At 36.6% G+C, this 26,936-nt stretch overlaps 1 protein-coding gene across 1 annotated transcript in view; it reads right to left on the bottom strand.

Moving 5' to 3' along the window:
* Brinp1 (BMP/retinoic acid inducible neural specific 1) overlaps nt 1–26,936 on the bottom strand; it is a 189,997-nt gene that overhangs the window by 77,253 nt on the left and 85,808 nt on the right. The gene's annotated exons all lie outside the window — the stretch shown is intronic.

Genomic DNA, 26,936 nt, shown 5'->3' with positions numbered 1-26,936 from the left:
AGCAGTTAGGGAAGTGTTTTCTGTAAAGGAGCAGATTTTAAATTCATTGGGCATCTTATACAACTACTCAATTCCATTCTTGTGCTCTGGAGCAGACATGGGCAATATGTTAATAAGTAAATATGGCTTATTATAATAAAATAATATTTACAAAAAGTAAGTGGCCGACCAGATTATGCCATAGACAGTGTATACCATTCTTCTGAATGCTTCATTTTGATTCCATTCTTAGAAGACATCAAATTCAATTTGCCTAATTCATGGATTGGAAAATGGACTGTCAAGTACCTTAAGTTATAAACCCAAGAAGAGAGGAAGAAAAAGATTAGAATGACTTAATCAAAGCCTGGGGCTCATGATTCCAGGTGCTGGTGACTTCCCTTGTACCATGCCACCTGAGAACAAATAAGATAAACTGAAATGAAGCAAGGAAGAAATGTTGCCTATGTGCTCTGCTGGCCCAGGAACAATTTCATGTAAGTGCTCAGTGAATTGAGCACAACATAAAATAAATCTTTCCTTCTGAGCCCACAGAGCAAGCAAATTCCCCTGGAGGAGAAGGAAGAACCTACCATGACACAGGATCTGCAGAATATGCTCATGCCCAATTAAGCATCTCAGCAGGGTGGGTGAACCAATTAGACTGAGATTTAAAAAAGGATCCTAGATGGAAAGCATGAAATGTCTGCTTCAAGACCCATACCATTAGGAGGTCTGAAAGCAGGAGAGTGAATGATGACAAGGACAGGCCTTGGAGGAAGAATAGAGCCTCAGGTGCAGAATTTAAGGAGAGGCTGAAAGGAAACGGTAATACCAAGGCTTTCCTTTCAGTATAAACATTAGGTTTATAGGAAGAAACTTCATCTTCTTTAATAACTCTCTGCTTTTGTACACACACACACACACACACACACACACACACACTACAAAACTACACTCAATAATTCTTTGAATAAATATTGCACTGAAGTGATAGAAATGATTATAAGATAGGCAGGGATCAGGCTCTGTGGACTAACAGAAATGTATCCTCTCCCATACAGCCATTCATTCATTTAGTGCATAAGCCTTATTGAGGCAGAGCACCTTCAGCCATGCCTCCTTCAGCCTAGGAGCTGATGGCAGAAATTCTGGGTTTTGCAATCTGACTCTGTGACCTACTGTTTACAGACTATAAAATGTAAATGGTATCTTAGATAGATGCATGTCAGATTGTCCTAAATCATAAAGCATAGAGTCCACTGCAGCCAGCTCTCACAAAATGCTAATGTAATGTTAACTCAGTATCACCATTGGTGCTGTGATTATCTAATAGATTCCAATACAAAGTTGAGTGGTAATTGGTAGATCGTGGATGGGAAAAGAGAACAAATTATAATTTTCATCATAAAGTTACCTATAGACAGAAATTTCGAGAAAGATAGAATTTTATAATTGTAAAATATATTAAACGTAGTAAGTTTGACCACAAAAATTATTCTCTTAAGGTCAATTTCCTAATGTACACAATGAAGAATAATAACACATGGTTACATAAATTGTCCTACATAAAGTCAATCAGCGGGCTGGAGTGATAGTCAGTGGTTAATAGCACTTTTGCTGCTCAAATAGAGGATTCAGATTCAGTTTCCAACACTCACGTGGAGGCTCATAACCATTTAAAACTCCGGTTTCAGAGAATATGATGCCTCACTCTGGCCTGCAGGGGCACCAAGCAAACAAGTTTTACATAGACATCCATATAGATAAAATAAATACAAAATAAAAATAAATAAATCTTTAAAAAACTCAATAAAATAACTCTGGAAGACATCTTGTAAATTGAAACAGACTATAAAAAGATAGCTTGTATCTGCCGATATTATTTATTATCATTCTCATAAGAAATAATGTCATGTTTCTTTTGCTTCTTTGTCTGAGAAATGAAATGAGAAACAGGTTTCTGGTTCTTATAGAATAATATGAAACCCATATTCACATGGGTTTCTAAGTGACTGAAACTACTATATCCTCCAAATAGGAGAAAGGCTGATCTGCTTTCCATCCAGAAGATTTTGTGCCTTGTTTGTTTATTGTATCTAATCACTCAGTAGATATAAATCAGAAGGATTTTTTTCAAAAACATGAATAGTTTACCACTTTAAGAAACAGAGAGGGGTAGTAAGATTAATGAGTGAGTAAAGGTATTTCATGAACTGAGTTTGATCTTTAGGATATGTGTGTGTGTGTGTGTGTGTGTGTGTGTGTGTGTATGTGTGTGTGTGTATGTGTGTGTGTGTATGTGTGTGTGTGTGCATGCACACACGTGTGCACGCACACACACACATACCATATTACACAATACCACACCAACCACAGCACTTCACACTGCATCACATACTTTCTAACTAGCTCATTCAGCTGAATTAAATCTCTATGTTCAGTTAGAAACTTCATCTCAGGAGAATAAATCAGAAAGTGAAAGAACAGGATGCTTAATATCCTCCTCTGACCTACACACGTGAGTGGGTTCCCAAGCATGAACACTCCCACACTCACACACATGGGCAAAAATTGTACATTAATAATAGCATACAATGTAGAAGCAATAGGAAAAAATAATCAATAGAAAAAAAGCAGTCAGTTACCATGTCACATCAGAGTGATTCTATGCAGTCCTGAACACTGGAGGAGTGTAAACTTCCAGTATCTTTGAGTATGCTGCTATTCAAAAGACAAAAGCAAATCACAGCCAAGAGGAATGCAGTCAATGGAGCTAACAGGGTAGTTGTTGCTTAAAGTCTTCTATGAAATATAGAGACTGTGAGTTCACTGTAAGTCATAGGCATCTGCTATGGTTTCCTAGGGTGAAAAAGGCAGTGGATTCTGAGTGGTTTCCTCCAAACAATCCCTGTGGCGAGTTTGCCTGGCTCTAGGCAGTCTGATGTCTAAGTGAAAGCAACACTAAATAAAGCAACTGCATGAGGGCCAACCCCATTATAATGTACTCACTATTCTGTGCATTTGAATTCATCAAAAGAAACATCTTAGAATATTTTATAGACACTTTACGTCTAATAAATGTTTGTTGAAAGCATGATTGATGGAAGTTTCAGAATGTTTGCATTTGTTTACTCTAAGATGGCTTATCCTTTCAGTTGCATTAACTAATCACTTAGAAATGGAATAAAAAGAAGCCTGAGAGTTTCAGTGTGATGGAGAACTATGAGACGGCTTCAGATATTGTTAGCAGCAAATTATCCCTGGAGATGAACAAGGGGAATCACAGAGGAGGAGTCTAGAGATGAAATCATTGCACTGAGAAGAGAAGCAAGGACATTTCTCTTGCCTGCTGTTCCCATTCTCTCCCACAGATCCCCAGCCAGCTCAAGGAAAGGTGAACCCAAGGGCACATGTGAAGTAGAAATGATGCATTTTAACGAGCAAGGGTATCAGTGCCAAAACCCTGCCTGCATTCATGTTCCAGAATGTAAGTGGGAGGGCAGTTGAGGAGCCATGGCATCCAAGAGAATCTTTCAGAGCATAGTGGCTCAGAAAGGGCAAAATGAGAAAACAAAGAAAAAAATGAATAAAAAGAAAGAACTGTCTCTGAAAACATGATTATGAATAGTGCTGTTTTCATTATATTGATTTACGTTTAAAGAATAATCTTGGCTTAGAATTTGCATATCCCTTTTCCAAAGTGCATTCATTTAAGTAATAATTTTAAATTTAATGTGCATGTTCATTTGTGCCACAACATTAATGTGGAGGTCATAAGGCAGCTTGGAAGAGTTGGTTCTCTAGCTACAGTCTGTGGATCCTGGGTATAGATATCAGATTTTCAGGCTTGGTAGCAAGTGTCTCAAACTTCAGCAGCATCTCACTAGCTTAAATTTTGATATGTTTATTTTTGTAGCATTCCCAGAGCAGGTCTGTAAGCCCATAAGGGAACAAAGATAGAAGAAATGAGGGTGTCTACTCCAGGGAACATATACTGAAATGGAGTTTATCTCCTCCTTGAGTCAAAACTGAAGAAGTAAAAGAACAGAACTATGAAGAATCCACAGGGAATGACATACCTTTCTATGGAATAGACCATCCCCAGAATGACAAGTGGAATCCTTCATATTGTTAGCAAACACAGAAACAATGCAGGTAATGAGAATTAGTATTGGGATACGAAGCTTAAAACCTACTTGCTTTGTTTCATAATGAGCAACTGGCAGTTGGTGAAAACCTATAAGCTCTTGTCCACTCCCCCCGCTTACCGCTTTGCCATAGAGAATCTAAACGTGAAGGTGGGAGAGCTTTTAAAGAAAACAACCAAAGCATTGGTATCATTTTACCATGGAAGAAATCTAGGCTCAAAATGAGAAAGGGTTTTCTCAAAGATACAGCACTGTCACTGGGATACAGGCTGAGATGAGGACAGAACGGAGGTTCAGCATGCCCCACAATTAAGCCTTCTTTCTTCCATTACTGATATTCATGGGTATAGAACATTTAAGGCTATAGAACACCTATCCTTTTACATTATCGAATACCATTTATGTTCTCCTCCCAACAACCTGGAAGATAGAAAAAAATGCCAATCACATCATACCAGAAGAAACTATGTATCAGGGAACTAGGGCCCAGAGAAATCTGCAAAAGAATATTACTGGAAATTGAGATGCTCTGACTGTCCTCACCTCTTCTGTGCTGTACTCAACATAACAAGTAAGGAAAGAATTTGCTCTCCCAAGTGTGTTACAAGGACACCATGCCATACTCTGTTGGATAAGTAGAGAGTACCAAAAATAAACAGACAGAACAAGACAGATGGTTCAACTGATAAAGTATTTGAATATGATGAGTTAAGTGCTATCCCAAGATACCCATGTGAAAATCCAAGAGAAAAGTATAATTGTCTAATTATAAAAAAGTATAATTGTCACAGTCCTGGAAAAAACTAGGAAACTGTTAAGTTCAAGATTCAAAGAGAGACTATGACTCAAAGTATAAAATGGAATGTGGTTGAAGAAGACACCCAGAAATCATGACTGACTTTTACACTCACAGCCATATGTATGCCCAAGCACCCACAGTCATACATGCACATACTTACATAAACAGTTGTGTATAACATACACACTTACGCATGCACACATACACACATACACACTCACAAAGCAGATGGTTATTGCCTTATGTATCTAAACACAGGATATATAAAGGTATCCTCTTAAACATATTATAACATAGAAGGATAGGCACAGATTTTACAGCTAGACTAATCTACCTGGAGACACAGCATGAAGCTGTTCATTAGCTAAGAAATTGTTTGCATCTCTCTCAAAATCTCCCAACTTCTTCATCAGTGCAGTAGAAATATCAGGACTTACCTTGCAGGACTGCTGGAAGGATTAGACATAATGAATCCAATTAATCTGGCAGTAGTAGCTACTCAATAAACTGTAGCTTTTTATCCTTTGGCTAGGCATTCTAAAAGAGGAGTTTGTCGCATAACACATACCTTTTAATGGATATTTTAAATGATCTTAATATGCCTATGGGCTCCAGGGATTTACACAAACTGCATATAAATAAAATATTTAAAATTCTGTTTACTCGATTTGTCTCTCTACTGATTTTCAAAGCATCTATTGTGAAAGCATGACTCATAACTAAATATAGATTAATAAAACTTTGGAGCAGCAATTATTTTCCAATTATCACAGATCCCATTAAACATTGCAATTATGTGAATTTTCTCTTTCAGATCACAAAATTTGAGAGCTGTGAGGGACCACAAAGAATGTCTTCTTCATTGCCATCAATCTTGAGATGGAATATGAAGACTTTAAGAAAGGAAATCTTCCCAGAGACACTCAACCTTTAGAAGAAAAGCTGGTCTGGAAAAAAAAAATCTTGTTTGTCCAGGTCTCTTTTTATTTCCTCTCCTCTCCAGCACGTCTTTGTAGGAAAAACCAAACATTTCCCAAAGTGTATATTATTGTACTTAATTGCCAATTCCTTCCTTATTAAAATATGATGGGATTAATGAGTATTTTCTGACATATCATACTTGCCTCCAAATACAGTTCCTTACCTATCTCTCTCTTTTGTTTTCTTAAATAAAATCCTTCCATGGCTCTACTTTAAACTAGCTGAGAAATACTTTTTTTCCCCAAATCATTCTCTAGACATATACAGTAAGTTTACATTTCTGGTCCTGTACTGAGAATTAGGTAATCTGAAAACATACTTTACTTTACTTTACTGAAATATAACCAAAGGCTTTAAAAGCCATTACATTTATAAGGTGAAATTTTAGCCAACAGATTATATTTGTTCCATAATTTGCTATGCAAATAAAATTTCATTGGAATTTGCTTCCAAGTTTTTTTAGGTCTACATTGCCTTTGACTGCTGTTGTACAACGCAAAGAAATATGCCAATACTACTACTACTACTACCACGACTAAAAACAATGGCCATCCTATCGAAATTTTTACTCTTTGGTCCTTGATAAAAACAGTCTGCTATTGTTTTAAGTCTTTAACTTCTGTAGTCAAATTACTTATTTTAAAGAAATAACCAAGGATGCCAGACTAGAGGATTATAGACTGAGCAAGAGATCAGAACATTCCTTATAATTTGTTTTTGTTGTTGTTCATGACTTTGTTTAAATTTTCTGGCAAAAGGAATCCCTTGTACCTAAAAATGTTTTCAAACTGTGGGACTACAAAGAATAAGAAAGCAAATATGTTTCATACACACTCACACACACACACATACACACACACACACACACACACACACACAAATACACTGAAGCAATTTTATGTTTTCACCATTGTTTTGTGTTGGATCCAGCATTGTTTTGGTAGAGATAGAATGACATCGTTGCTATCCCTGTGACAGGGCCAGTAGACATGGGTCTCCACTGCTGTGAGCATAGGGCTTGTTGGTATAATAATATGCATATTTAAATTCCTCCTTCAAGGAATGTTTCCCCTGTTAATGTTAATGACTCTATAATAATCATAGACAGCAGGAGTCTAAGAGGTGAAGTTCTAGTTATGGTCTCAGCAACTTGGTAAAAGCTTGGACCTTCAAGACACCCCTTAAGGCTGTGGAAAAGAACTCTAAAAACATAAGTTCAACAACATATAATTTCTCAACTATGCAAAATATAAAGATGCAATATGAACTATGAGGGGCTTCATAAATCTAAAGGAACAAATCTAGCAGTGCTGTGAGCCAACTTGTCAGAAAGATACTAAGGAAGGAGATAAAGATATTTAGAGAGTAGTGGTTCAATGAGTTCCCACACAGCTAAGTTTGGTTGGTTTATTCGTTGTTGTTTTTTGTTTGTTTGTTTGTTTATGTTTACAAAGGCAGACAAATAGACAAATTCCTGAGTTCAGGGAAGCCCTGGGACAGAAGATTAGGCCCAAGTGTGGTAGAAATGGTAATTTCAGGACTGGATCCCAACCCGCTAGCTTACTGTCTGTGCTTAACAGAGGCAGGGAGATCTCCGGATTTCTTTACATTGCTAAAAGAAAATGTGTTTGTGGTCTCCTAAGAACTAAGTGACTGAAGTCACCAGATGCTGATTGATAAGATAATAAAAAAATGGATCAAATGACTGAATTGGTATGTAAAATAAAGACTGTTTATGATGCAAGAGATGAGGTATCCATATATATATATATATATATATATATATATATATATATATATATATATATCAGCAAAGGAGAATTACTTTGAGAACTGTTTGGAGCTGAGAACAGCAAGAGAAAGCAGAACAGAGAGGATGAAGGATGGAAAGTTGTCACCAGCACAGCTAAAACTATACTGGTGCATTTTAAAACTCAAAGCCAAAGATCAGCTAAATACATACCAAAATGGATAAGACACCAATGACAAAATTACCCAGGTAACAACTGAATTAAGAGAAACCAGCTTCTGCAATGGACTTTATGATGGGCTAATCAAGTAAAGCAATTTACACAGAATCCACAGTGAGGCTATCACACCATCATGTGATTATCTACAGCATTCTTAGAGGCATGTGACTGCCTTAACACCACATCAAGAAGGAGGATACTACTAATTTTCCTATGTACTGGGATCTGATGTGTTGTTCTTCACAAGAATATGGCTCCAAGCTCTGAAGTAAGAATTATCAAAAATAACTGATAGAAAAGCAAAGGTTTGATCAAGAAAGGCAATTCTGTCTGTTAGATTTGAGGAAAGTAGAATAGCATGCTTGATGAGAACCAGGGAGGTCTCTGCCTTAAAAGTTGCTGAAGCAGAATTTGCAAAGATGATTGACATATATACTTTCTGTTAAGATTCATAATCTGAAAAGAGGTCAGAAAGTGTCAGTACACCTGCCCTTACTGGGGAGATACAGTGACTTTCAGGATGAAAACATATATGAAAAGGAACTATCATCTGAATGCTCAGGAGGAGTGGAAACATACTGGTGAGGATCTGATAATTGTTATGACCACTGACATATGTGATAGTTTCACATATACCAAGACGTTAGATCACAGTTCAGAAGAAATTGCATCTTTATATTTTTTCCAGCTCTGGCAGTGAAGTGATAGTCTAAAATATGTTGATAGATACCATCATACATTTGCAATGAGTCTGAATTTTACCCCATCCTTTCTCCTAAAACATAAAATATGCTGTCCTCCCATTAAATCATACTTCATTTTGTCTTCATTCTTTCTATCCTCTTCTTAGCTACTAGTATCAAATTATTTGTGATAAGCATAAGGGTTTTTTTTACTATATCCTACAAATGTCAAAGACAGCAAGTTCATATAGTGAATGTTTATCACAAAATAATACTCAACTTTCTCTTCTCTGTTCCTGTCTCTCATACACATATACAAATACTCTTTTTTCTGTATGCATGACTTTCTCTCTCTCTCTCACACACACACACACACACAAACACACACAAATACACACACAGACATACACATACAAACATCCTTTTTTTCCTTTTTACACATGCTTCTTTTTACAAATTCAAATGCAAATATATATATTAGGCACTTGATATTGGTTATATCAAGTGGACTAGGCACTTTGTGTTATGAAGCAGAAGTATCACAGGAGCTATTATGATGAAGATTCTCTTTTTACAGAAAAAAAAATCAGTCTCTAGATACCAACCAACTCTTGACTGTTCTGTGTATAACAGATCTTATTTAGGATTACTTTCAACTCAGGATTTTGTCTAGCAAGTGAATTGCCTCTTATGAATCTCAAGTCGATGGATGAATGTGAATGACTCCTAAGCGACTATATATTCTCACTTAATTACTATTTTTGTAAAGTTACCAATATTTTTGGCTTTCTTAAAAGCTGCAGTATGACAGAAGGAATCTAGCTCTGGACAGTGAGAAAAGACAGTGCAAACTGACCACTTCCTTTGATATGGAATGAATAAAAATTTAAATAAAGTTTGATCTTTGATGGATTTCTTTTATTTGTAACAATGGACAGATGAATTTTGTCAATACCCTTGAAATCTTTGCTTAGAGATGAAACTTTTAGGAAGCAATATATCCTTCCAAAAATTGATCAAGAAACATTTCACAAAATTTGTTTTCTAATTCAATGTCAGAGCTACGGGAATGAGAATAGATAAACAACTTAGATTTCCCTGGGGAAAATCAACTAAACGGGTCAAAGTAGATCTTTCTTGTGGATGGAAATAGCTGAAGAACTTGTCCTCTCCTCCACACCCTACATTATGGGTGAAGGAGCATTATCTGTGAACTATCTGACTCAGGTTCTATCCATGCTTTTATAAAGTATGGTCCCTAGGACACATTCCTTAAAGAATGAATTGAAAGCATATATTTAAATACAGAAATAAAAATTCACTCAAATCTTAGCAGCTCAGTGTTGGCTTTTCTAACAAGCTCCCAGGTGGCTTCATATTCTGTAAAATTGGGTACAAACTCCATTGTTTCCTCTGCTATGAACAAATATCAAACTTCATTCACACCATCTGCCCTGTTTCTCTGCCTGGAGGTCACACCTATAGGACATTTTCCCTTGCTACTGTATCCATTACTGGTTCTTCAAGACTCCGAAATCATAACATATAGTTTACCCTGGGAATGGCAATGAAGTTGCTACACTACGAAGCAAATTCAAGAATCAAGTACAGTATCTAACTTTTTGTTTTGTTTTTAATTTTTGTTGTTTTTCCTCCACTTCTAACAGTGCCTGAGGTTTATAAAAAAACACCCAATAAACAACCCTTAAATAAGCAAAGACAGTGCCAACGGGCTTAGAAATGGATCTCCTCTCTTTCCCAGCATGCAATGGCTCAAATTCCCAGGCACTCCCCACAATCAAATGGTTTCACTGCCAACACTGTGCCCCTGGTGCCTGGCATGTTACTCAAGGATCTGCTTCCAAATTGCTTAAATCTTCAGTGACTTCCTGTTTCTATTTATTACATCACCCTGTTTCACATGTAGGCAGGGTGGCAATTAAATCTTCAGAAGTGAGGAACTTTGGAATTAATCCTTAACACCTTAGTGTTTTCATTTTTCCCTTTTCCAATCAGTAGCATGTTTAATATGTCCAGAAGTCTGCAGGGAAGGTGCCTTATGGGATTAAGTAAAGCAAGCTCTTAGCCAAGACACACAGAAGCACAAATGCTACCCACCTGGTCCCTTGCTTCCACCTTGACAACCTTAAACAGAGTTGCCAAAAGCATCTTAACCCAAAATGGGTTGGCTCATGGCACCTTCTGAAACTTACTGGGAAGCAGTCACTAATCCCACTGACTAAGAAATGTGTAAAAAAATAAAGTCTTCATTTACATGGAATACTTCTCATATTGAGAAGTAAACTCAGCTCTCTCCTCTCTCCTCAGTCCAGCCACAACAATGTTCTCCACAGATCCATGTATTAACAATTGTCAGTGTTGGCATATTATGAAATTTACATAGAATATCAAAACAGGGTGACACTCGCTGATGAATAATTCCAGAATCCAGGCAAAGGGAAGTATCATCCATAAATAAGGACATGAAGCTAATTGTTTGTTTTTGGTGTTTGTTTGTTTGTTTTAGTTTCACATGCATCACAGACTTTTTGCTTTTCTTTTGCAGGAATAATTTGGAAAAATGTAGATTTTGGGACTTTGGATTTGGAAAGCAACAGAATGCTTTGAATGGGGCTCAATGGGCTATCCAAGTATTAATATGAAAAACTGTGTTACTGACAGTTATTTGAATCGTGCAGGCCTGACCCAAGCAGTTTCAGTGGAGAATTTTAATATGTGGCCTAGAGACATTTTTTTTGTGGTATTGTTGGAAAAAATGTGACTACTTTTTGCCCTTGTCTGATGAGTGTCTGAAGCTAAGGTGAAGAGACTCAGAATAATTGCATTGACAAAGAAAGTCTCAGAAACACCCATTGTAGACTTTGTTCTCTGGTTACAAGTCATGCAGATCATTTTAAGCAAGCATAGCAAGCTGAGAAAGGAAAAATATAAAATATATGGTTTGAGAATTAAAGGGGCACAAGGAAGTAAAATGGAGCTGAATCCTGTATTCAAGGATATTAAATTGAATTAAGCGTATAGTGATCTTGGGGCAAGATCCCACTCACCTAAGTTTAGGTTTAGGCATTAGTACAAGCCTTTAATCCCAAAGACAAAGAGAAGCAGATCTCTGAGTTCAAGGCAAGCCTAGAACAGAGCATGGTCTAGATGAAGAAAAACTTAAATCCACACTTGGTGAATCAAATCTTTAATCTCAGTGTTTAGGAAACAGGCATGCACATCTCTAAGTTCAAAGTCAGTCTAAAGAGAAAGATCCAGGACAGTCAAGCTTAGTCAGTAAAGGAGGTGGAAAATAGAAAACTGGTAATAAGTGGAGTTATGTTTCATCCCTAGCAATCAGAAGAACTAGGCAGCATTGGCCATGTGGCTCTGGCTTTAGAGCCCAGAATAGAAGGGTCCACTGGGACAATTGATGCTGGTTAGCTGGAGCTAAGAAATTGGTGATTAAGAAGAGATCAGAATCACTGAGGTGAAATCTTCTGGGAAGTGTTTTCTGAGAGCACAAAGAAGCTATGTTCCAGAGATAGCCAAGGTTGAACCTTATGCTGCAGCTGTATTTGGTAATATTTAAGAGTCACCCAGGTGGTACTGTCTTTGAAGGCATAAAGGATCATGAAGAGCAGCTGAAGTCTGGCACTGTGCCATGGAAGCCCATTGGTGAAGGTGCAGCCTCAGTTGCAGTTGATGGCCCAGGACTGAAGGGGTCAGGTAAAGGAGGTGAGGCTTGGCACCACGAAGAGAGCCTATGAGATGTTATTGGTGAAGTTTCAGCAGAAGAACCCAGTGTATTGGTAATGCAAGTACAATGAGATGACCACCAAGAACAACAGTAGCAGTGGAGTGGATCAACCAAAGCTTAGAGTTCTAAAAAGGACAGAGCTGGAGAAGTGATGCTAGCCATTTGGATGAGCCCAGAAGATCATGTGTGGATCCCAGAAATTGAAACATGAAGCTGTAGTACTGAAGTTGCACTGGAGACCCTAAGATGTTCAAGATGCCAGAGACCTGGGATATCTGCCTAGGAAAGCTGCTAACAGGGAGTAGAAACAGCCCAGGAGAATGAAGTTTTAAAAAGGAGTTGGAGATCTGAGGACATCATACATGGAAATGCAGTGTTGGATTTCACCCAGCTGGTTTCCTGTCTTGCTTTAAGGATTACAATTAAGTGATTTGATGAATTTCAGAAGAAACTTTGAACTGTGTACTTTTACTTTTAACATTGTCCAGACTGCTATAGATTATGCGGACTTTGGAAGTTGGACTCAATGAATTTCGCATTATGCTATGTTTAAGTATGGCCCCCATAGTCTCATATGTTTGAAAAAGCCTACGGGGCTGGGGAGTAGAATGTGATGGTTTGTATACACTTAGCCAAGGGAGTGGCACTATTAATAGAAAATGTGGCCCTTTTGGAGTAAGTATGGCATTGTTGGAGTACTTGTCTCCTTGTGGGGATGGGCTTTAAGACCCTCATCTTAGCTGCCTGGAAGTCTGCTAGCAGCTTTCAGACGAAGATATAGTACTCTCAGCTCCTCCTGCACCATGCTGGTCTGAATGCTGCCATGCTCCCACTTTAATGACAATGGACTGAACCTCTGAACCCTAAATCAGACACTCAGTGATTAACCATTTATCAGACAGAATATAAGCAACAAGTAAGACTAAACGTTAACTACAGATTAGTGTAGACTAACATATATTTACCTACCAACAACATTTTTTGCTCTATTTCACTTAACCATTCTTTAATATAGTTATTTTTTTCATCTGAAAATAGACAAGAGAACTTAGAGATCCAGTGCATTCATAACCTGTCCCATTTCTTTTAGAGGTCAAGATAACTACCAATTTGTATTAATCGATTAATATCCAAATTTTACCATGAGACATCAAAGAGAACCTAAAAACTGACATGGTTCTGCCATTGACTATAAAGTTATCAATTGATTCACTTATTAGGCAAGGCTGGAGAGATTAAATCTGAGGAAACATTTCTCTTATTAATTTGATTTTCCTGAGATATATATATATGTATATATGACAATCACTAGGTATAAGCCTACCCATTAGAACATATTTCTACAGAAAAATCATTATGTATTGTCTTGTAGTAGTGCTATATAGATAAATAAATGACTTCTTAATTCTTAATGATTTTATATAATTTCCTAAAATTATATTAGTAATTATTATGCTTTTTAATAATAGGATTGCTATAAAGTCTTTTCTGATGTCAAAACTTCAATGAGAACTCTGACACTCTTCAAATGTCAGAAGTTAATTGCTTCTGAGATAGCAAGAAAGCATCTACAGCTTAGAGCCCATTCCAAGATCTTGTAAAATAACTAACCAAAGGGAATAAAAAAGAAATCTAAGGATTTACTACATAGGTGCAAGGGTAGAAGATAAAAAATTGACTAGGTTTATCTATGTAAAACTTTAATAAAATCTTAGTCACAAAAATTACAGCTTTTAACTTTCAAAAACTCTGTTGAGCTAGTGACATAATGAATATTTACCCAGATCATTACTCTTAATAGATATTCCTCTAATCATTTTCTGTTGTAATCTTCTTGTTTGATTCATTATTAGAATTTATGTTTGAAGTTCTAGTGAACTTTTGTTAAAAAGTGAGGTGAAGCATTGGGTAAACTTTTCTATTCTAGAAAAGTTTAAAACAACTAGGAAAGATTACATTGCATAACATTGGGAGAAAAGGCACTGGGAGTAAGGTATTGGGATCAAGAGCATTGTTACATCACAACAGGAGGAGAGACCAAGATTAGGAGAAGAGAGCAGAAAGAACTATTCAGAGGGAACTTTTTAGAGGAGAACTTTTGTAGGAACTTTATGGAAAACCAATGCACTTAGAAATAAAGGCTAAAATCACTTTTCCAAGTGTCCCTTTTTCTTCCTGTGGCTTTAACTAGCAGGCTGGTAGTTAGAATCATGCAGTTCCTGCAGAGATAGAACAAAGGCTATATTACTTAGACCTTGCCCTTAGGGTACAGGTGTTAATGGCCTAAGTCAGTACTTTTTAAACCTCAGAATGAACAATAAAGTCTTTAGAACTTTTTAGAAGTTATCAGCAAGCATTTCATACAGTAAGAGAGGTAGAATATTCAAAGACAATCACTCTTTAAAGCTACACCTTCATTTGAGTCTGTGTCTAGCTTCAACCCATTCCAGGTCAGGAGGTCCCCCAGCAACATTCATTCAGGCAGATTTTATTAAGCACTAGACACTATTCTAAGTAGTTGAGACAGATTAATGAATACAATATTTACAGATATTTCCTCACAAAACATCTTTTCTGAAATAATCAGCTTTTAAGCAAGTAAGTTACAAAATGATAAATATTACAAAGAAATCAAAAGATATACAGGATAAGGGATTCCTCGTGCTTGTAGAAAAAGCTCTGTTAAACCAGAAAGTCAATGTTGGTGTCACTGATAAGGTGATATCGAAGCAACCACTTAGAAGATGTCAGAAATTGTGCTTTATGTCTATATAGAAATATAGACATCTAACAGAAGAGCTTTCTAAGCAGAAGGAACACTAGAAGATCTGGTTAAAGGTTAGTTAATCTTGACTGTCAATTTGGTCAGATGGAGAAATGCCTATAGGTTAAAGAAAGCATACCTCTGGGTGTGTCTCCGAGAGTGTTTCCAGAAAGCATTGGATCATGAAGACTCTGAACTAATTACCAGATTGATTCCCTAATGCACTCAATTACTGGAAGGAAGGGGAAAGTTGGAAGGTGGTTCCTGGTTGGAAAAAGTAACTCTCCTTGGAATTTATTATGCCCGTATTTTTTTCCTGCTATTTTATGACCTTTTCACTCCTTCCTCCACACTATGAAGGCAATAGTCTCTCTTAACCTTCTATGGTTATGCTATTGCTAATCATCTTGGGCCATGCAACTGTGGATGAAGCTTTCTGAAACAAAGATCTTAAACAAACGTATCTCCTTTAAAACCAAACCAAAACAACAACCTTTTCTCAAATATTTTGAGGACAACTTTGCAAAATCTTATACTGCAACCTAATGACTATATAAAGAAGAAGCTGGGTACTAAGAATTTATAGGTGTTAATATCAAAGAAGAACTGGCATCTAGCCCATTGAGTACTGTTGACAACTTTAGAAAAATTGTTTATACAATGAAGCAAATGAGGAAGAAACTTAACTAAAAGACTCACACAACCTGGCAAGTGTTTTTACCAAGTCCCCTGTGTTTAAGAAGGAAAGTAGAAGACAAAGTAAGAAATAATGAAGCTAAGAGACACATAAAGGCCACACTGCCAACTCAGAAGAGAGAAAGGAGTTGAATGAAGCAGGGAGTAACTAAAGAGGAGCTAAGACTCCTGGGATCATGCATTTATGCTAGTAAGATTAGAATATCTTACTGGATTAGCTCTGAGTTTGAGAGAACAAATGAGATCAAGGAAGAGAAAAAATGTTCAGAATTGAGCAGCCTCCAGTTTGGACCTTCAACTTCCTAATATGGAGAAGACTGAACGTAATGGATCTGGATGGCAATGGTGGGGTCATGTGGTGTTAAAGAACGTAAGATAGAATCTGAGACATTTAGTCTTTCTCTCTGAAGAGATGTCTACTGGGCAGTGGGGAAGAAATCTGGAGTTGGGGAGAGGAAAAGTTTGATCAGACAATGTTAATGCCTTCATGTAACTTTAAAGCATTCTGAGTGCAGATTTATTTCTCTAACTAATATAATATAATAATCATGCAGCAGAAGCTATGAGGGGCACTGGAATTGATAAGATAGACAGAGAATGGGTCTCGGATATTCATAAACAGAATGTTCACAGTCTATCATGAGAACTAAACACACACACAGACACACACACATATATATGTTGTTATCATGTATTAATATGAAAAAAGTAATCATAAAGATTCAGTTCCACTGCAGCATGATTAAAAGTAAGTGGGTACTAATAGTACATAGCTATAGCACTTGACCTAACTTGAGGATTTTATTAAAAGCATCCTAGGGGAAGTAAGATTTAAGAGGATACCTGATAAGGCAGTTTGCCAGGGGCATAGAAGGAAAAGGAGCACTTTTAAGGCAAAGAGATTTGCCTGGGGGTGAAACATAAAGGGATGTATAAGAAGGAATAAGAAACATTAAAAAGCCATTGAAACTAGTAAGGCAGGGGCTGTGTAGAAATTGTAAGAGCAAATGCTGGAAGGATGGACAGCTACCAAAAAAGATTCTTTACTCATTTCTTAAATTCTGTAGCCTTTGGATTAAGGAAAAGAAAAGTATAAATGAAACGAACTTTTGAAATGATGGTAAGATTATATTGTACAAGATTATATTCATTTTGGGAGGTTAATATAATTGTAGATTTGTCTTTATGTATATTTATTATTTACATGATAATGTTATTAATGTCAACCTTGCTCCTACTTTATAAATGCCCTCATTCTAAGTAATATCATAACACATTTTAAGGGGAACACTATGATATCCAAAACTTATTTTCCATTTTTTCAGAGATAAGAGATAATAGAAAGAAAATCAGAGAAGGTCAATAAAAAAAAAGTATTAATGACTAGAATATCTGAATATAATGCATAAGTCCTCAGATGTGAGTATATAACCCAAAGTAACCACAGAATCAGGAAGAATAAAGGGAATACAGGTCGGGAGGGTAAGCATGAGGTTTGAGAGAAGACTAGAAGAATACAGGTTTTACAAAGAGAAAGTCAAAAATACTGGAAGGGAATTTCAACTGGGAAGGAAATGGAGAGAAGTTAAAGAGAAGACTCTCAATTTTGTGAGGTGGCTCAGAAGATAACAACAATATTAACCAACCAGAACCCCAGAGCTCCCAGGGACTAAAACCACCAACCAAAGAGTACACAGGGGGCAAACCATGGCTCCAGCCACATGTGTAGCAGAGGATGGCCTTGTCAGCATCAATGGGAAGAGAGGCCCTTTGTCTTGTGCAGGCCTGATGCCCCGATGTAGGGGAATTCCAGGGCAGGGAAGCTGCAGTGGTTAGGTAAGTGAGGGTACATCCTCATAGAAGCAGGGGTTGGAGGGGTTGGATGAGGGTTTGTGGAGGGGAAACCAGAAAAGGGGATAGCAGGATAACATTTGAAATATAAATAAAGAAAATATCCAATAAAAAAATAAAAGGACTCCAATCTCGATAACCTGAATTCAATCCACAGTATCCACATGATGAAACAAAAAGACCTATATACACACACCATTTTCTGATATCTCTCTCTCTCTCTCTCTCTCTCTCTCTCTCTCTCTCTCTCTCTCTGTGTGTGTGTGTGTGTGTGTGTGTGTTTGTGAAAGCATACATGCTCATATAAACAAAAATATAAAAATATAAATAAAAGTATATGATGTCTGATTTCTTTTTTCAGTTTATATATTTCTAAAGACTTACAATTCTTAGCATTTTTAAAATAAAAAATTAGAGAAATGATCCTTAAAAAGAAGTATTACATGTGTGATTTGAGATGGGTCAACCAGGCATCCACATTGATGTGACAGCTACACATTATCCATACCAGACATCCATACATGCATGTGACAAAGGTATAAGCTGGATTCCTAAGAGCAGACAGGCATATTATTTATCCAGGATGTTGTTAGAATGGCCCTGGTATGCCACCTTCAAATCCTGATTCACTCACTCCCAATAGAAAAACCAGCACCCCAGACTCAACTTGGCAAGCTGTGAAAGTGGAAAGAGTAGCTGGGACCCATGTCTAATCAACTTGGCTTTGGATGTTTTCCCAAGAGGATGTCAAGAGCTGTTAAAGTCAAGGTGCAGTACGAGCAGACTCTGTGAAGTTCTGTTATCCCTCCAAGGGTGTCCAGAGAGCTGCAGACTCCTCTGTAAGTATTTCATTCTTTTCTCATAACTTATTTTTCTACCAAGTGACAAGCTTCTCCAAGACACATCCTCCCTACAAGCTTTATTCTCAGAATCTGGTAAAGAGCTGAGACTGATGATCAAAAAATAAAATAAAAAGAGAAGATGCCTTATGCTGAGGCTGAAGTACAAACTGTAGCAAGCTGGGAATCAGAAAGCAGAAAATACGTTCAATTGGCTGTTGACCCCACTGAGTCATACATATCCTGTTTATCCTGAGTCATTTCCCAGGTTGTCCAGCCATGGAAACTTTGGCCTCTCCATTTCCTCCCACTAACTATGTTTGCTCTCTAAATGGCAGGTATTTTACCAGGAAACAGAAAATATTAAAAGAATGTGGGTGGAAGAAAAAAACAGCTGCCCTCTTTTGGCCCAGAGTAATTAAGCCATGGAAGACAATACCAAGGAATATGAGGACACATGGGAGAATGACAAACCACAGTAAAGAAAACAAAAGAAGGACTGACCAGGTGTAAATGGTGAAAGCTGCGTAGCTGAGAGGCATCTTGGGTGGGGATTACATACAACTTTTGAAAGCCATGTGTTTCTGCCAGTGGGTCTGGCAACATTTCACTGGATTGAGTATCAGCAGGACCACACTGGAGAAAGAATATGGATTGATTTTCTCCAGCTTCCTGTTTAAGAGTGTTTATTAAGGATTGTACCATCCGAACCTACCTCAGTTAGTCACAAAGAACAAATACAATATGCACAGAATACTTGCCAAAACTGTTCTATAAATTAGAAAAAGAGGACTCTGAGATATAAGTAATTTTTGTGAAAAATCGTAAAACATCGAGGATAGGTACTAAGCTACAGAGAATAAATGAAACATTTAACTTAGAGGATCTATCTTATTCTCTCTCTCTCTCTCTCATCTATCTATCTATCTATCTATCTATCTATCTATCATATATATATATATATATATATATATATATATATATATGCAGGAATGCTTATATATGGTTATTCACATAACATACATACAATATAAATATACAATAACATGCAGAATAGGTATGAATGTGGATGTGCTTTCATACATGAACTATTACATATGTTACATAACTATGTTTAGTGGTTACAATTACCTCGTGGTTAAAAACATAATTCTGTTCATGAACTAAAAAATTGAAGCATATAGAAGAAACTACTGGAAGACGGCCAACTAGAAGGAAACAGAGAGCTTGGACTTGAAGCAGTTCTTTCTGTGTATATACTTTGGTTACCTGATTTATGAAAATATTTATTGCCTTCTAGGTAGTCAAAGGTTATGTTTATCTGGTAAGAATGTATGTATTTTCTAACAGATATTTTGGCTTACAGAAGTCTACCTTCATGAAATATTGTCACTTATCATCCATTAAAATAGTTTGTCTCTAAATCCTTCACAATGTCCTCCTTCTTTGATTTGTGTACATATTCCTCCAACCAACCCAGGTTATGAGCTCTAACATATGTCTGTTTATTTCTGTGATCTCTAACACAGCTCTTGCTCCTTATTCATTGTTACTAAATCTTTGGTTGCTGGCGTGGCTCTATTAAGAGAGTAAAAACTGGTGTGGTGATTAGTGAGATGTTCATAGGTCAACAAAGACATAGGACGTTTCCTGTGTGACCCATTAAGTAGTTCTTGCTGTAGAGTTGTTATCAAAAAACCAACTTCCCTACCCACTTTGATTCTACCTCTGTTTTCATGAGGTCCTTCAGCCTGACATGAGCTCTTGCCATGATGCACTGACACAGGAAACCTCACCAAAAGTCACTGGAACTTGACTTCTCCAACTTTGTGATAAAGAAATTTTCTACATTTTGTAAGTAGCTCATGTCACATATTGAGTGACGACTGGTGTGGTACATTCCTGAAGTTAAGATACTGAGGAACATGTGTATAGCAAGATCTGGTTAGTTGCTTTAAATGTTCCAAAGGTAACAAGATTTCTTGAACCAATATAATGGAATTTCTAAGACTCATGAAGTGAATATACCAAAGGGTAAGTAGACTACAAAGTAATAATATTTGCTACCATGCAATAGCAGAAAGAGCAAGACTCAATCAAACATGTACTTCTGCTATCACCAGGATTCATCCACACCATGAACTGTGAGTTTCTGCATGATTCTTCCTTTTTCATTTTTATTTGTGAGATTATAATATGTTTACAACACTTCTCTCTTGGCTGTCTTCTTTTTACGAGAGATACTCTATGTAGTACAACACTAAAGCATTTCAAACCCCAACCTTGTTTACTGGGGTAGGGGATCACAGAGATCTTATTTCCTGAAAGGAAGTTTCTCTGAGTCATATCATTGACTTCCCGGTCTGATAATTTTCCAACTCTGCCATCTGTGTTTCTTTCCTTCTTAATTCCTTCATCCCCTGCACGTTCCCTCATTTTTTTATTCTAGTGGTCCTTTGTCCTCCTCACTTATTCATCATTTATCTTTCTTCCTTACTCCCTTCTGCTTTCATTCTCTTTTATGCTTCTCCCCTGATGGTAGGCAGACAAAACATCTTTACTGTAAGATTCATTTTCCTGAAATATCTATAACAGTCATCTTAATTGGGTTCTTTCCTAAATACATCTAAAAGAAGGGCCATAACTTTCCATCATATTATTTCCTAATGACAGTCATTTATGTTTAATTATCCAAGCAATATGTGAATACATTTTTAAAGTTTTAATTATAGATAGTCGTGGTGAAATGTTCTTAACTTTTCTTTTTATGGTTTCATGTGTATCAATGTACTTTTCTAAAGTATACAATACTATTCTGTATTTACACTGACTATATATGAGGGACACTATAATATGGATAGACATAAAATATTTTTAATTAATCGGTGGTTTTACTTTGTTCTTTCTGTCAATAGCAATTTCATATTTCACTTTTATAATCACAACATTCTATACTATCAATTTTTGCATTAACTTTTTTCATTATTACTTCATTTTTCATCCTTAAGTAGACTCTTGATCCAGACCTCACCACAGAGCTGCTTGTCATTCTTCTCTAGGAAAGATGCTGAGAGTTATTATTACTGGGGATACAAACAATGCTTGGTCTCCTTCAAAAACAACAGCAAATATATATAATCCTTTAGGCTTTTTAATTTGCTATATTTCACATTCTATGCCTCCTTATAGCTTTCATTATTACTACTAATGTTTATAAAAATATAAAGAAGATTGAACTTTGTGTATTGCCCTGAGTTTTGACTAATTTATAGTGTAAAAAACTGTAAATAAAGTGATGCTCTAACATTCCCCAATTACATTTGTAATCTCACTCTCTCCCTGCTCCCTCAGTCTCGAAAACATTTATTATTGATCCCATTTCTGTTCTTCTTCCTTTTCAAAGGCTTATGGAAGTGGAATTACAGAGTTTATAGCCTTTTAAGTCTGGATTTTTCTACTTGAATAATACCTTTTAAGGTTCATGCTGTTTGTTGTGCTTATGTGGTCATTCTAGTCTCTCACAGTAATATGTGGCATGCATACACGACGACCTGTGCATTTGCTACAAAAGGACACTGGAATTAAAGTTTTTTCCCTGCATATGTGTATCCTAATTTCTTATATTATAGATAGATATAAATAGATATATTTCATATGTGTATCCTATATTTCTTAGTCTATCTTCCAACACAAAAAAGCATCATTGAGGAAGTGGAGGATGTGGTCCCACACTTGATTGAAAACTCTGTCTTCCTAACTCGACATTTGAAGATATCAATCTGGAAACTTGATGGTGGGAATATTTACCCTGTGGGAAACTGGCAAGCACTAACAATCAAACTCTTTCACAGAGGTGATAGAGGGGAAGAAATGTCAATAGTTGTCAAACATTGCAATCAAATGTTAAACATAGAGCCTCTGAAGGTAAACCTAGAGCTAAACCTCCATGGTGCTTGTAAGTCCTACCAGAGTAGTGCAGATCAATATAGGTGAATACTGCAGGAAAGACTGCCTGAGGTGTCACAGGTGATATTCCATGTCTTGAACAATTGTTCAGCAAAGCAGGAAACATTCCCTTGCGATTAAGACAATTTAAGGAATCTCTCTTCACAAGAAGGAAAATATCTGTAGGGGAGCCATTGAGGAACATTGAGCAGTCTATCCTTATCACTGAAAGGCCTAGTCTGATAAATTTTATTTGCTTATTTGTTTGCATTTTTGTTTTATTTTGGGTTTTGAAACAATATTTCTCTGTGTGGCCGTGGCTGGCCCTGAACTTGCTCTATAAAGCTTGCTGTCTTCAAATTCAGAGATGACCTTGCCTCTAAGTCCCAAATGCTGTTAATAAAGGAGTGTTCCAACACCCCTCATCATTAAAACAGAAGTCTCCTTACCTCGAACAAATAATTTTCCAGTGGCTGGTCTCCTATGACTCTTCTGAAAGGACTCTTGCCCTGGGCTCACTGTGTTTTGCCACTTCTAACTGGTCAAACCATCAGTGTTGTTCTTGTTCCTATTCTGTTCCTCACAAGTACTACTTTATGACAGATGATTACTCATGGCTCTTTCTGAACCATGGGCTTCCCTGTGCCCCAGGTTTCCCCTGGATCCTGTGCCATTCCCATACTCTCTTGCAGCCCTCTGGAACCCCAGCTTTACCTCTAGTTAGTGTCTTTATCTTTCTGAGCAGTGAACCATTTCCTAGCGTTGCCTTTCCGACTAATTGTTTGCTAATTCTGTCTCACACATTTGTTTTCTGTCCTCAAATAGCGCTTATTAAAAACTATTTTCATATTCTGTAGATTATATTTGTGACACTCATCTAGTCCGAAACTTAAAACACACAGATTAATGATGGATACCTGAAAGACTAAGAAAAGACCTCTAATAAGTGTGTAAATAAGGCAAATTCATTAATGTTGTAGCCTCTTAAAATATAACTTAAGTCATTTTTTTGTCTATTGAATTTTTATATGCATCTAACTCCAAATAAAGAGTCAGGCAGGTATATTAGATCACTTAAATTTTATTTTATGAGAAAATTAAGATTCAGAAATATACTTCAAATCCCCAGGGTTCAGAGCAAAACAGTTAACAGGGCCAACCAGAGATTTCCAACCAATTCAGATATAAACTAGAACTTATTTCAGAGGAGAGAAATAAAGCCATATGAATTTAGACTTTGTGAGGGAAATTGGGTCTGAATTAATGCAAAGGTTGAGTCATTAAACACTTGAAAATAAACAGCATCTGATGATTATAATAGTTGAAAAATGTGTCCCCATCTATACTCTAAGCATAGTTATCATGAATTCTCACTATTTTAAAAATAATTTCAGCTTTTTGATGAATCATGGGAATTTTGTCCCGGTTAGTGCTTATATGAGATTCCCCTCAGATAGATTGCCAGCTTATCCTGTAATTCATCCATCATCTTCATCAACCATGCTGCATCTGTTTGTATGCAGGGATCCACTACAAGAATGGATTCCCTTCAAAGAAGAGCCTGTGTTTTACCCACCTATATATCTTCTGCACCATACATAATGCTCAAAAAGTAATAGATGCTTAATATTTGTGTCTCAGATGAAAGCAGTAAGGAAGCATTCAGAAGTAGCCAAAGCCCCATTCACATTAATTGTGTAGAAAAAGGTTGAAATTGGTTAAACATGTGTTGATCATTGAAGGCCTGTGCTAATGAATTGATGAAAATAAATTATAATTAGCATATCAATTCTACACATGACGAAAAGATGTCTACCAAAAACTGCTCAAAATATTCACATTAAATACAACGGCACCCTAGAAAATATGTTCATGTCAACTTGTTATTTAGTGAGTTTCTTTTCAAGGAGAGAGTGAAATAGGGCTCACTACATTAAAAAATCGTCACAAATTCAGAATTAGTGGGGTCAAACTTAATGAGGCTTATAAGAATGCTCATATTCTTTGACCTAATAATCCTTCTCCTGGGAATCTATATTAAGGAAATAATTCCAAAGAAGAAAATGCTATGTGCACAAAAAAAGATCACAGCAAACTTACTTACAATATGTAAATGCAACCTCTCCTCCAAAGTTAAATGTTCAACATAAAGAAAATGGCTAGCTATTTCAAGAAAAACGTCTAGGGACAAGGTAAACATTTGCCCATTTGTTTCTCAGCAAATTCAGGTGTGATGACGCTACAGCATAAAGTGAGGAGAATATCCAGAAAGAGGAAGAGGGCAGAGGTCTCAGACAACTAGAGCATGGGTACAATGACTAGTATGCTTAAATTCTCTTAAATCAAGCTCAACTGAGACTTAGTAATTATTCAGTAGGTCTTACTAGTCTCAGTACTTGATTTATCATCTAGCTGTTTTTTTTCTTCCTTTATATCCTCTTCTTCATTTATTGTGATTCTTGGTAGGAAGCACTCATTATAGAAAGGGAAACATGTGATCCATCATGTAACAAACAACCTGGACTGTAGAATCAGCACTTAACTCAGTTCTATACAGTAACTCAGAGGAGTCTTGAGATGTACTGAGTTCTCAAACAGCAAAGATGCAGAACACTACTGATCAGAAAAATAAATAGATAATAAATAAATAAATAAATAAATAAAATAAAGTACAGCAAAGCCCCAAGACTGGTTACTGTTAATTTGTTTAAAATAGAATTACAAAATTTTCCCCTTTTTGTTTTATCTCCCTAATGCTTTCTACATTGTCACAGCTTGCTTTTAAATGTATATCTATACATATATGTATATATGTATATATGTATATATGTATACATAGCTATTTGTATGTGAAGCCACAGAGGTTGAGTGTGTCAAAGGGACATGAGAAATGTAGACATACTAAAGGCCTCCAGAAGGAAGGTGAGGAAATGCAGGTGATGGGGATAAATGTAGCAGAGGGTTTACTGTGGAGGGAACTTAAGGGCTAAATTGAAGAGTCCAGCTCACATCACCAACACTGGTCCTGTGAGTACAGAAAGGAGACCAGCTACAGATGGGTCAGGAATTACACATGACTCTCATTGCTCATTCTTTTTTATGCCTGTCCTGGAAGAGATTCTTCTTCGCATATGGAATATTTTATTTTCTTTTTAAGAGCTCTTCATTTGTCATCTGGGACAGAAAGTTGGACCAGGTTGCTGGCTATCATCAATCAGTCCGCCTTTGTGGAAGAACTACCAGGAAACTGGTCTTCTTCATCTCTGAACCTTTCTGCATTGGAATAAGCACTCAAACTTCACTTAGGCAGTGAGTCGTGAAGAGTAAGGGGGCCCTGGCAAAGCCAAGAAAGGGACAAGTAAGGGTGTTAGAATAATATTTCTAAAGCAGAGTAAGGTTCACTCAAGAGTATGAAACATTACAAAATCTCTCACAATTCTACATTCTTGTAACATGTCTTCTACTGTTGTGAATCTAGCATTTATGCATATCAGAAAATAAGTGTCATCAAACCAATGTGCGATCATGACAGATGCATGAGAAAATTATGTGGGAGTCTGCAATTTGCTTTATTTTTCACTTTGATGAGTTTTTTTTTTTCAGATCTGTACACACAGATCATTTCCTTTCTTTTTAGTAGCTTTGTGGTATTATAAAATATACCATAATTTCTTTGAAAAATTCCTTCATGATAGATACCAGGTTGTTTCTATTTCCTGTCCTTGGCTAGAGCAAACAGTGTCATAATAAATACTGTTGCTAAGTGCATCTCTGCACATATTGCATTTCTTAGAGATGATTCTTGAAGAGGAATTATAGAACCATACCTCATTGACACCTCAAATTCTCAAAAACAGAGATTTATACTTCCATTAGTAAGGTTTGAATATATGAGCTTCATACGTTGCACTGGTTTAACTAATTTTGATGAAGTCCTTTTATCCCACTGTCTCATACTCATTCCTGTGCCTTGCATGAGAATTATTATGGGTACGAAAAGATGTCTCTGTTAAGAAATGTACTGAACTTGACTGTAGTGTTAAAACGGGAAGTAGCTGAGACTTATAATGAAATGGAGAAAAGATGCTGGGGTTTGTAGCCTTATGCTTGCAGTTGAGTCACGGTGAAGATTCTGGTACATCTGTTTTATGAAATCTAACAATGCGAAATGACATCCTCTGAAACTTGTTTTTCCTTCTAGTGAATGAGGAAATGGATGTAAATTGATGGAATCTTGTAGCAGAGATACATAGTGATTCCATGGAAGGGAGATTGGAAGACAAGAAGGATAGAGGCAGGAAGGCAAGGATATAAAACAGTTAAAAGAGGAGGAAAAAGCAAAATGGGGAACAAAAGAAGCAGAACAAAGAAAACAATAGCAAAATAATCCCATCTCCAAAGTTATTATCATAGAAGACTCTTTTTTAAAATTCAGCATGCAGCAATGCCAGGAGCTATAACCTTTAAAATAAAGAGAAGGGAATTCTGAAGGGGACCTATGGGACAAGAATGATGTTC

Source organism: Grammomys surdaster, unplaced genomic scaffold (genome assembly GCF_004785775.1).
Source record: "Grammomys surdaster isolate TR1022 unplaced genomic scaffold, NIH_TR_1.0 126029, whole genome shotgun sequence".
NCBI classification, from domain to species: Eukaryota; Metazoa; Chordata; class Mammalia; order Rodentia; family Muridae; genus Grammomys; species Grammomys surdaster.
This window is presented reverse-complemented; position numbering and strand designations above follow the sequence as displayed.